Genomic DNA, 13291 nt, shown 5'->3' on the forward strand with positions numbered 1-13291 from the left:
CATATCCTGCTTGAGCCCTGAATCTCAGCAGAGGTGCAAGAACACCTACTCTCCAGATCATTGTATTTGCCCAGAGCAACTAATAAAATGATCCCAAAAGACAAGGAGTATCTACAACTGCAAACAAAACATTTCCTTCATCTGCCCTATAAGATCTAAGTCTCCATGCTATCTGAAGGAGAGCAAGCATCACAATTTCACACTCAAGATAGAGGAATGAATAAACATAAGTAAGGATGCAACCAGGGACCAAAGTAGATCTTGTATCATTCAAATAACAGAAAACATTTTAATGCTGATTTAAAGGAAGTGGTTACCAGACTTTCTTTTGGGAGGGGGAGAGAAAAGAAGGTAGAAATCAGAATATTTTTAGGGCAACTGAATTTTTCTGCATGACATTGTTATGATGGTTATGGGCCATTATACATTCTGCCAATATCTATAAAATTGTATGCGGAAAAGTGTAAACTAAAATGAAAACTATAGAGCATAGAAGTAGCAGTGCGCCAATATTCATCAATTCTAATAAATGTAACATACAAATGGAAGAAAGTATTCTAGGGGAAATGGGAGAGGCAGACAGGTAGGTTATACTGAGAGCTGTCCCCTTGGTGGACTGATACAAAAGTCTTTACTTAAGAAGATACACGGAAGAGGAGAGAGCTCTGTTTTGTTTCATCCTGTGGCCATGGGGAGAGAAGAGTCACTCACCTGTCACTTTGCAGCTGAAGACAACAGAGCAGCTGAGCAGCTGAGCAGGCCTGGAAGGAACCAGCCCTATGACAGAGACTGAGGCAGGAAGCCCTGGGAGCCCAGGCAGAGGTCTCCTCCCTACGGCTTCCACTCCGGGCAACTGACTCTCCTGAGAAAACAATGAGTAGGACTCTTAGGGCCTTGTAACTGTAAACTTTTACCCAAATGAATACATTTTAAAGCCAACAGAGTTCTGGCACTTTGCATCAGCACCCCGTTGGCTGACTAATACAGCTATAAGTCTTTATTTTTTTTTCGTATTAACAAAATATGGATTAGTGAGAGTGTGAAAAATGAGAATACTCGGAAATAACTGGTGGTGGTGTTAACTGGCCAACTGTATTTCAGAATATTTTGGCTCTTCCCAATGTGTTAAAAATAGAATTTTCATGTATCTGGAAAATATCATGTGCTGGAAAGCATGGTCATCAATAATCAACATGGGGATGAATCTACTAGTACCCCTCAAATTCCATCTTGTGTTTTACACATCTGTTTGCAAGGGAAACCCACCTTTTCTCCAGAGCTCTGCAGTCAGTGTGCTCTGCTACAAACAATGCATCTCAGTCTTGTTTTCACCATTCCCCAATAAGGGCAGCCAATCCTCCTCACAACTTTTGTATGTGAATTTTAAATAAATGAACTAGAAGGGAAGCTAGCCATTATTAAAACCAAGACAGTTTTTCTGTTTCCAGCTCATTTCCAATCTCCAAAGCCCTAAGGCTCTGACAGGGAAATCATTAGTAACTGGCCTCCCAGCCAGGGGCTCACAGGCGGGCTCGGTTCAAGCACAGTCCTGATCAGCACCCCCTCCTTCAGTCCTTTCCTTGACAGAAATACCTGAACACAGACATATCCATGGGCCACAGATCTGTTACTAGGGTTGTCCTGATGGACATACACCTCCTTGGAGGCATGAGATTCCTATGGCTGTTTCGAAGAGGATAAATTTGGGAATCAAAGCAACATGTATTACCATCCTTAGAATTCTCGTATTTAAGTCTGAAATAGGATTCATTGTGCCAAATCATGGTATTTATAGGAATGCATCTCCTCTACAGACCCTAGGAGAGAATCTAGTTTCAGATTCTAGAGTAGGGTTTCTTGAACTCGCTCACTCATGGCCTCTTGGCCATGTTGAAAACTGATGTGATCAGTCTACTTCAGTAGTTATATTGTCTTGTTATTGTCCTGCTACCTAATATCCCTCTCGTCCTCAAGGACACCTGTCAATGTGTATAGGGCCCACTGAAAACTCCAGGAATTCTCATCTCAAAATCTTGAATCATACCTGCAAAGACCCTCATGCATATCAGCCATCATTCGCAAGTGTCTTGTTTAAGAACCTAGATATATTTGGTGCTACATATTCAGCCTAATACATTGCCCTGGTGGACCAATCCTCAGGTGTTACCTTCTCAGTGGTCATTTTATTTTCTAGTGTACAGTAAATATGTGTTATTCTATGTGTGTTTGTCTTTGATGTTTAAATCATTTTTCATAGGCACACATGTGATCCATCTGGGCCTCTCAAAATGAGTGTACTGCTGTTCTTTATGTTTGTAATCTGGAAGTATATAATTAAGAACTTACAGGAAGGGCACCTTCTGAAGCAGAAGGCCTCTGTTAGTCTGGTATATGCCCACTGTGGGTACATATCCTTGTCAGCCCATGGGGAACAATGTCCCTACTGAGCTTCCCCATAGCTTAGAAGAAGGGCTCTCCCACATGCACACGAGGACCCCTGCTTCCAGGGTAAGGACAGATTCAGAATTGGAAAGTTTATGACTCTCTTCTCTGTGAACTGGGTGTGTCCTCAGGGAGATCACCTCATGGACTTGGAAATCTTGGAGTTCACAAGTGTCTTAGGGATTGGTGGGGATGGATGAATGGTGAGGTTTCATCTCACTTACTGTGGTTAACCGTGTCCTCATGTGTCCTATGTCAGGTACAGCAGGGGGTGTCAGGCCCACATCAGGTGAAACCCTCGAAGACCCTTTTGTCACCTCATATTTTGGTAGGTTCTTCATCACAGCCCAGTGTTCCAACTAAGTCTGGATCCTTCAGTCCTGAGAATACCATCACGGTGGAAGAGTGGCACTGCATTCACTTCTACTGCCTACTCCAAACCTTTCTACCAGAGCAGAATATCGATGCCAGAGATACGCCAAAGAACCAGCTCCTGTTTCAGCTGAGCTCCAGGACTGTCTTGGAAAGAGCAGTGTATCACTGTTTAAGAATCACTGTGAGAGAAATGTAGTGGGATTCCAGGCACCAATGCCCCCCCACAGCTGGCACAATGGGGATGGCCACTAGGTGGAGTGAAGGATCCATGAATCACTGATGCCCATCTGATGAACCAGGGCACAGAGAGCTTAAGTAGGACCTTCTTGAATTAGCCTGATTATTTCTTCTCCTTAGAGAGAAAACAACTTACCAATAGCGTCTACCTTTCTAATATGTGCGGGTATGTTTGCAGGTGCTAACCTAAGTATATGTGATAATGTGTTTGATATTCTATATCAATATGTACGTAACACAGGTTATGCTATGCACATTTTCATGGGTTCATGTGTTTGCATTAGCATGTGGGTAGCTATGTTTTACTCTGGGAAATGATGTCTTTGTGTCTGTGTGTGTCTAAGTGGGAAAGAGTGTGGATTAACTTGGGTGTAGTAGTGTACATGAATCTTAGTATACGTGTTAGCCTGGGGTGGCTCGAATGGCTGAGTGTGGGTTAGCATGTGATTGTGTTAGTGGTTTATGGCAATGAACATATATCATTTATGGATCCTAATGTCTACATTCTTACGTGTTTATGTGGCAGTACATTGGTATATATGTAAGTGTGATTATGGTTTTGTGTCTTTTATCCCATTTCTAATTGGATGATTTGACTAAAGGACAGGACCATATATTTCATGATAATTCCTAAATTTCCAGAAAAATTCAGATGCTGCACAAGTATGCCTAAAAATCTGTAAGTTGTGATTTGATGACATCTCCCGACTGGATTTTCAAAATTTCATCCCTGGCATGAATGCTTCTGGTTTCCGACTACTTTGTTTCTGAGCCCTTGGTTCCATGGACCTCAGTTTCTCCTGAATCTTGCCTTGGACTCAGTCTTCCTAAACTCCCCTGGCACTGATAAAATCCTGGCCCCTGGAATCCATGTGGCTGGGTCCCCCTTTCACCTGCTTGACTAGAGAAGCTGGACTCCATGGTTCCAAACGCTCCCTCCACCTGCAGCAGGTCCTGCCCTGGCACTCAGTAATGTTGAGGTCCCCTGCACTTATCCTTGGGTCCTTGGTCTCCACCTCACCATAGTTCACATTCCTGGACTCGAAAATCTTGAGGTCCCTTGCACCTGCCCTGCACCTGCACTTTGATTCAGTGATCTTGACCTTCCCCTCACCTTCTCTTTGACATTATCCCTGAGGTGCATCTTCTTGACTTCCACAAGCACAAACCCTGGCCTTGAACTATGGGCTTGGTGTTACTGAGACAACCTTACAGTCAGTCCTGCTGTTCCTGTACAGCTGTAGGTCTGATGTCCTATATTCTTCTCCCTAATATGTGTCCACACAGCATATCTTCATTGGTTTTGAGCATACAGGCTGATGGATGTAGATGACAGCTAGAACTGTCCTTGGCAGGCATCTTGGATAGGGATGGCTGAGCTATAGCTGTGAGTCAGTATGGCTACTATCGCTAGCCAAGTTTTGCAGCCCTTGGCAGGCTCCTCTGGTTAAAACGCAGTCCTTGGTCAGCAAAGCTACACACTCTGCTCTCAGCTGCTGGACCCTACAGGTGTCCACAGAGCTACTCATTACTTCAAAGAAGAGCTGTCCAGGGTACAGGAGAAACACAGACCCTTAGGGAATATTCCAGATGACAAAATCAACCTCTCCTGCCTTTGCACAACTCTGGCATTGTGGGGCCATGAGCAACCCCTGAAAGCCCCTCTGCAGGGGAGAGTTGAATCTGGGCTCACACTACCTCTCTTCATTTTATCTCACGCAGTAATACACCAACATACTCTTGGCTTTCAGACTATCCACTGGAGGACATGGTAGGTTCTAGGCATTTTTCTTGGACATGATGGACTTGCCCTTCATAGTCTGTGTAGTGCTTCTTCATTCCATCAATCCTGAACCCCAATCAATCAGCAGACACCCCAGCAGGGGGTCTGCTGGAAACAGCCCATCTACTAGTTACTGAGGGTGAACTCAAAGGATACAGGAGAGTCTCAGAGACTCCCCACTCATTACCCAACTCTCCCCCAGACTCCACCATCTGCACCCAACATTCAACACCTTGAGAAAATGCTCCCACAATGTCAATCTTCCTCTCACTCACATTCACTCACAAAGCCAATATATTTATTTTTCTACAAAAAAAAATTCTATTAAACTTCCATATTATGAACCTAGCTAAGCTAAAACCCCATGATAAATTGCTGCTTTTCAGTTCTACTCAATGAATGTGAAGACCTCAGAATCCCAGGGCTGGGGCTCTCCTCTCCCAGAGTTGTAGGTTCAGGACTGAGCTGGTTTCAATCAGCTGGGTTAGGGACCCAGTTGTCATTTCCTCGCACCATAAAGCAAGGTCTAGTGTTGGATACCGGACAGTGCCTAGAGCAGATATGAGTGTCCTGGTGGCCTTAGAAGAGGTAGCATTCAGGAAAATGGGATTTCACATTATATGATTGTGCTAAACTAAAACTGATACCAATCATTTCATTTTAACAAAAGAACATGAAACATGGAAATAAGTATCAATATATCTCCACTTCGTGGACGTAAAACTACAAAAGACGTAAAACTACAAAAAGAATAAAAGACAATTAAGTGACATGCCTATGAACACATATTTGGTAAATGTGAGCCCAAATCTACATCACTAGACTGGAATTCCTACGTGAACAAGACACAGTTTCACAAACTTACTGACGTTTACACCCTGGACAGATGCCATTCTGTAGTAGGAATCAATTGTGTTGTGAATGCATTCTAGTGTTTACCTGAGTAACAGGCAGAGGACCAGGGTTCAGGAATTTTTCTTCAGGCGTCTCTGTCACATCATGGATCCTCATTTATGTCTCCATATCACCTTCCTTACCAATATATCTACTTTTTAAAAATAGATTCTTGAGGGATATCTGACATCTCAAAAATGACATACATTTAAATTATAAAATTCTTTATGTACTTTGATATGCATACACTCACGCAACCAGCACCACAATCAAGAATGTGAGCAAATCCAACAACCCTACAAGTGTTCTCTTCTCCGTTTCTAATTCCTCCATCCTACTTCTTCCAACTCCCAAAACGTGCCCAGCTAGGACAAATCTTTATGTAACACTGTATTACGATGCATCTTCCAGAATTTATAAAAATTGAATCATAATGTACGTGCTTTATTTCTTCACCTTCTTCACTCGGTGCAATTTGGTAATCCATCCATATTGTGAATCCGAAGTAATCATGACTCTACTACTGAGTAGTATTTCTAGTATCGTAATAAATGCATATACCCCCCCCCAGTGCATTCATCTACTCACCTGCTTATATTAGGACTGTTTCTAGTTTCTAGCTGTTAGAAAGAAGTCTGATACTCAGGAAAAAAGGGCCTATATTATTCCTACAACAAAATCATTAAGAAAGTGAAGTCGTTTTATACATAAGTATAAAAGAGAAAAATTTTAAAGTAAAAATATTTTTCAAAATTGGGATATTGAAAAATAATGAAAAAACATTTGAAGAAAAAGTAACGTTTTTTTGCATTTTGCCTTTCATCACGGTAAGACAGTTATTCTGTATGTACAGTGACATTTTCTTCAATTTATGCACCCAGTGTCATATATTTTTTTTCATTTATTCTTCAAAGAAATTTTAGATCATAGTAGAGTCACATACAGAATATAGGGGATTCCCATATAACCAACATTCTTCCCCTTTTCCTCTTTCCCACAACGATAGGATTTTATGTGTGGAAAGTACACTTGGTCAACTGATACACAAATATCTAAACATAGTTAACTAACCACCATCAATGATTCACCTTATGGTTTACATTTTGGACTATATATTTTTATAAAATCTGATAAAATTTAACATGGCCTTAATCCATTACTGCAAGATCATGCAGAATTTTAAGGTTTCTTATCTGGTTTATTATAACCTTTTATATCTAGTTTTATTTACATTACTTTTGAAAAAGTATATTCCAGTATACAAAATGTATCAAGATCAAGAGCTTTCATTTATTTGCAGTGATATTACTCATTACTCTTCACCTATATTACTTTTCCACGGGAATAGGCTTGAATATGTTTTCTAGTTGTCATTATATACGAACTTTTTTCTTGAAATTCTGGACCTTAGTATGATTCAGGATAGCTTTCTCAACCTCACAAACCTCTCTCTCTCGCTGTTATTTCACTGCAATGCTAAAACTATGGAAGCGTGATTCTTTCTATTTTTCAATTTTTAAAAAAGCTTTAGATTACATAAATGTTATATAAAAAATAGAAGAGATTCCCATATGCCCCACCCCCTCACACACTTTCCCATGTGAACAATACCTTCCATTAGTGTGGTACATTTGTTGCACCTGATGAACACATACTGAAGCATTGCTACTATGACCATAGTTTACATTATAAAGTTGCCCAACATAATTTTATATGTTGTGACAAAATAGATCATTGGCTTTATCTATCATTGCAGTATCATGCAGGACACCTCCAGTGTTCCAAAAATGCACTCGTATTACTCCTGTTCTTACCTCTCCCCACCCACAGAACCTCCAGTGGCCATGGCATTTATACCAATGATAAAAGTAATTCCATTGCTGGAATAATAATAAGTCCAGTAAAATAATAAGTCTACCTTAGTCCACTTTTCATTCCACAATACTGAAGATTTGGGGATGCTGATGCACACTCTGTTTCTAGTTCAGTGGGCGTTTAGGTCCCATCAGGCAGTGGGATACTAAAATCTACAGGAGCTTGCTTCCCTATTTCCTGCTTCCAAATTTCATCCACTCTTAAGTATGGATCTTCACACTCCTTACCTCCATTCTCTATTTTGTTTTTCCATCTGATTATGGCCCCTTACTTAACATTTTCAAAGGGAACAACTACAATAAATCTAGATATGATCTTAATTTTCATTTTTTTACATGCATCTTTTCAATTTATTCAAACAAGAATTTAGCGTGCCATTACTTTTAACAGGTTCTCACCTTTAGTATATTGTTAAGAGCTTGGGACTCTAGGTTAGTGTTCACAGAAAATGTTAGAATTTTCTTTACATATTAACCCACATAAGGTTGTTTCATTATCCATTTTCAAAATTAAAATCAATGTCTAAATAAAAACAGATGACATGTGTATGTTTCCTTTCGTTGTCTGTAAAATGAAGGGCTTTTTCTCATTGATTTTTTTTTTTTGCCGGTTTTTCAAAATTAACCTGATGGTATGAGCTCTCAGGAAGGAATTTCACAGCCAACTTGCCTCTCAAAAGACAGCTATGCCTCCTTCAAAATGAGGCTTCTCTTTAGGAACATCAGGATCCTCACTAGACTTCAATCAACCCCAAAGATGCTTTCAAAAATGTCATGTCTTTACAAATTTTCATCGAATATTCTTCTGCACTCTGCAACTTTGGTTTGCATCTATATATGCTAGCCACCAACTTTCAAGTCCCAAGGTAAAAGACTGGACATTATCTTTACATCTGCATGTTTGCAGTATCAATTACCTTGAAAGGTGTTTTCAATTACATGTCTTCAAATGCATTTTATTTCTGAATTTGGGCTTATGGATATTTATGAGTATTTTGTTCTTATGATTATTAAATTTTAGTTTTTTATTGTATTTAAGTACTGTGATTTCATTGATTTTTATCATTCATGTGAGGCATTTGATTGATTTAAATTTCTTAATTTTTTATTGCCTTTTTAAAAAAGATAAGTAGATCGCACAAAATACGTCAAAAAACATGAGGTTCCCGTTTACCCCAATCTTCAATCACCAACCCACATGTCCCATATCAACATCTGCTTTCATCAGTGAAGCACATTCACTGCATTTGGTGAATACATCCTGGAGCACTGATATACCACATCGACTGTGGATTACATTGTAGTGCACACTCTCCCCCAGTCCATTCAGGGGGTTAAGGAAGGATATATGATGTCCTCCATCGGACTCTGCAATATCATTCTGGACAACTCCAAGTCCCAAAAAGGCCCACTATCATACCTCTTTTTCCCTCTCAGAGCCCTCAGCATCTTCCGTGGCCAACAACTCCACATCAATGATACAATTTCTTCCATTGCTAGAGTCACAATAATTCTATAGTAGAATGCCAGCAACTCCACTCCAAAGCACATTATATTCTTTCATCTTCTGGAGCCTGGGACGGAAATGTACACTCTACCTCTAAATAGAGAAGGGGCGTACATCCCACATGGTTGATGGATGGAATTCTCCTGCATGCAGTTGTAGAAACTCTCGGTTAGCTGATGTGGTGGATGAACATTTCATCTTCCTGTTAGCTGACATGGGTACCAGAATAAGACCGGGGTAAATCCAATGAACTGGAGAGTAGGTGTTACCACTCTACTGAGGATCAGGGTCCAGCTAGTACATGGAGAGTCCAGAGATTCAAGTCTTCTGAATATATATAAACCCGAATGTAAACCATAAGTTCACTAAAAGTGACAGAAGAGGCATGCATAGAAAGGTGCCATCTCAGTCCAACTCAATCACACTCAGGAGCACAAATTCCAAAGTAGGTCCCACTGCCAAGGCATTGAACTCCAGGGCCACCTGCAATGACTGTGGGTCTCAGGAGTCCTCAGGAATACCACCACCTGGGGTTGTATCTACTTTGGCTGTCTCAGGAATCCTGCAGACATAGGATGAGCACGACCCCTCTGAAAACCTCATAACTCATTTTGAAGTCTCTTAGCCTTATAAACTCACCTGTCTTTACCATTTCTCCCTTGTATTCAAGGATTATTTTCTGCTTACATCAATAGGTGGTGACTGGTAGGAATACCTTGGCGCCAGGGAGGATCATCCTTGGGAGTCAGGTCCCATGCTGGGGGGAAGGTAATGCATTTACATGCTGCTCATTGAGGGAACGGATGTGGTGGTTGAACATTTCACCTCCCTGTTAGCTGACATGGGTAATAGGGTAAGACCAGGGTAAGTCCAATGAACAGGAGAGTAGGTGTTGCCACTCTACTGAGACTAAGGTTCCAGCTGGCACATGGACAGTCCAGAGATTCAAGTCTCCTGAGTATACACAAACCTGAATGCAAACCGTAAGTACACTAAAAGTGACAGAAGAGGCAGACATAGAAAGGTCACATCTCAATCCAACTCCATCACACTCAGGAGCACAAATTGCATAGTAGGTCCCAGTGGCATGGCACTCAACTCCAGGGCCCCCTGCAATGACTGTGGGTCTCAGTAGGCCTCAGGAGTACCACTATCTGGGCTTGTATCTACTTTGGCTGTCTCAGGAATCCTGCAGACATGGGCATGAGACCCTCTGATGACCACATAACTCATTTTGAAGCCTCTTAGCCTTATAAACTCATTTGTCTTTACCATTTCCACCTTGTATTCACGGTTTTTTTCTGGTTGCATCAACAGCTGGTGATTGGTAGTAATACCTAGGCACCAGGGAGGCTCAACCCCGGGAGTCATGTCCCATGCTGGGGGGGAGGTTATGTATTTACATACTGAGCCTAGCTTAGAGAGTTTCCACATTTGAGCCACATAGAAGCTCTTAGGAGGTAACTCTTAGGCACCCGGCAGCTCTACACCTAGTTCAAATTTCAAGCACACACGCTCAAAACCAAACTCATCAGTATCAAGGGCCTATCACTGGACCATCCTTCACCACTGCTCTTTACCCCTGCCCTTGGGGGATTGTTGCTGTTCCATTGGGGAATGTGACAGAGTTCCGTTGACAAGGAACTCAGCACTCCCTCAGTTTTCATGTGTAACTCAACCTACTATGACAATATCCAACAAATATCCAAACATTTTTATATACCCTATACATATGCCCTGGAAAACTCCCTCCGAACCATGTGTCCACCATCAATGACACTCCACATGGGTGCTCCTCCCTTGTCATAGCTGAACCCCTCTGTGATCCAAAACTTCTTCAAAAAAGAAGACTGACATATTGCCAAATTCAATTAGTAGGAAAATAAAATAGTACTGATAGGTTTTAAGATTAAATATAGAATAACACTACTTTAGAAAAAGTAAAAATAAAAAATAAATTGGGGTATTAAAAATGAAAAATATTAAAGTTGTTTTTTACTTTTTGCCTTTCATCACAGTAATACGTGTTGAAATGTATGTAGTGGCAAGGCAACCACATCCACTCCTCAGTGTCCACATCCTCTTTAATTTTTAATTTTGTTCTCAAAGAAGTTTTATATCAAAGTAAAATCACATATACAATACAGGGCACTCCTATATACCCAATATCAAACCCTTCTCCCCCTTCCCCAGCAATGACTTTTTATATGTGGATGCTATATTTGCCACAGCTGATGTACAGATATTGAAACATACCTACTAACCATGGTTTCATTATGGTTTACATTATAGCTTATATTTTACTGCACACAGTTTAAAATCTTTAGCTTCATTATTTTTTACATTATGATTTACATTTTAGACTACACACTTTCACAAATTTTTGGTAAAATTTAACATGCCCTTTGTCGATCATTGCATGACCTTGTGGACCACTTCCCCTACCCCAGTTACCCCTCTTCCGTCTATTCACCTCTTCTCTCCACCTCTCCTCAGGACCCCCAGGGACAACCAAGCTTCACTGCTTGAAGAACCAGATTCCACATCCTTGCAACAATGCTGAAGGACTGAGACACTAGACTGTCCTCCCCAATTGGGAGACACCAATGCTCTCAAGAGACACCCTACCCTCTGTTTGAGAATATCAGGCCTCCCCAGGACGGCAGTACAGCACCTTCCTGCTCATTGCATTGGTCTCCACGCAATGATATAACACTCTAGGACGAGATGAGCACTCACACACTCCCTAGCAGCCTCTCCCACGTGCACCCTGTGCCAGGTGCCACCACCAGACTCCTTAAACAAATAACACTTCCTTATTCTATTTTCTAAAGATTTTTCTCAACATTATACTTTCAACCATACACCTGACAATCTCCCATGTTCACCCTCTCCCCCAAAAAACCCCCCCAACTTCACAGACCATCTGTCCTATCCTCCCAAACCTAGTTGACCTCTAGCATTCAAAGCCCCACCCAATAGTATGTCTATGTCCCCGTCTTATCCCTTCTGTGCACAACTACTTACTTCCATTCTATCATAGATTTCGCCCATGTAGATGTCCATTGACAACTGTCCTAGCTCCCACAATTTCCTATAAGCCTAACCTCCCATCTCTTAACTCTCTGAGACAGCTTGATTTGCTTAATTCATATCAGAGAAGTCATGTAGTACTTATCATTCAATGCCTGGCTTGGTCCTCTCAAAATAAGGTACACAAGATTCACCTATCTTATCTCACGTATTAGTTCTCTGTTCCTTCTTACAGCTGAGTAGTATTCCATTGTATGGATATATCACATTTTGCATATACCACATTTTATGAATTGTGCACATCACATGGTCCAAGGACTCATCAGTAACTTTTACACATACTATATGTCAACACTTTATTTTACAAATAACCTCTAGCAAGAAAGAAATGATTTCATTTTGTGTACTGATCTTAGATTTTTATGAACATAAAAATTCTGCAAGCCGCATTTTACTGTGATTCTCTTACTAAGCACCTTGAAAATATATGCAGTATTAATAACCGTGTGGATTGAAACCATGAAAATGTTGCTCTCCTACCAATGGGGTAACATTCTAAGATTTCAGAAATGCACATGCAGGCTTCCCTGAAACCTGGGGACATTCTGCTGCTCAGTGAGGGAACTGTCAGTTGTGGAAGTCACTGAATCATGTTCACAGCAGCATCTATACCACCTGCTTGTAGCATCTCTCTTTTTTCTTTTTTTTCCTTTCTTTTTTAGTTAGGCCAGGAAAAAGAATTTATTAAGAAATGGGGGAAAGGACAGAGCTTGCAGAGAAATGGAGAGATGGATGGAAATAATCACAAAAATTTGGTGTGAGCTTTTATAGGCAGAGTAAATGAGTACTGGCTTGTGTGACACTTTTAAAATTATTAAGTATTCCTCCCATTAGCAATGCTAATAAGAGGGGCCGAAGCTGTTATTGGCTACCCTACCAATGGTGGGAGCCAATGTTGAGTCTGATCCGGATATCCAGCACCTCTCCTCAACCCAGGAAAGAGTCTCAACTGGAACCTCAAGGTCAAGGACTCGGTGGGGATTCATGGCCACGGTGTCTACTGGCCATGTTGTGGCTCATCTTCTCATTTCCCTATGCTAAACAGCCTCAACTCCCCCTTAAAGAGTGTTCATGCCATTATTCTTA

At 41.0% G+C, this 13291-nt stretch overlaps 1 long non-coding RNA gene across 1 annotated transcript in view; it reads right to left on the reverse strand.

The window, feature by feature from the left end:
- The window catches only part of LOC131280549 (uncharacterized), a 79607-nt gene that overhangs the window by 5827 nt on the left and 60489 nt on the right, over positions 1-13291 (reverse strand). Inside the window, exon 5 of the long non-coding RNA XR_009188163.1 lies at positions 712-862. This is a non-coding gene — a long non-coding RNA (uncharacterized lncRNA). The remainder of the gene's footprint in view (positions 1-711; positions 863-13291) is intronic.

Source organism: Dasypus novemcinctus, chromosome 12 (genome assembly GCF_030445035.2).
Source record: "Dasypus novemcinctus isolate mDasNov1 chromosome 12, mDasNov1.1.hap2, whole genome shotgun sequence".
NCBI classification, from domain to species: Eukaryota; Metazoa; Chordata; class Mammalia; order Cingulata; family Dasypodidae; genus Dasypus; species Dasypus novemcinctus.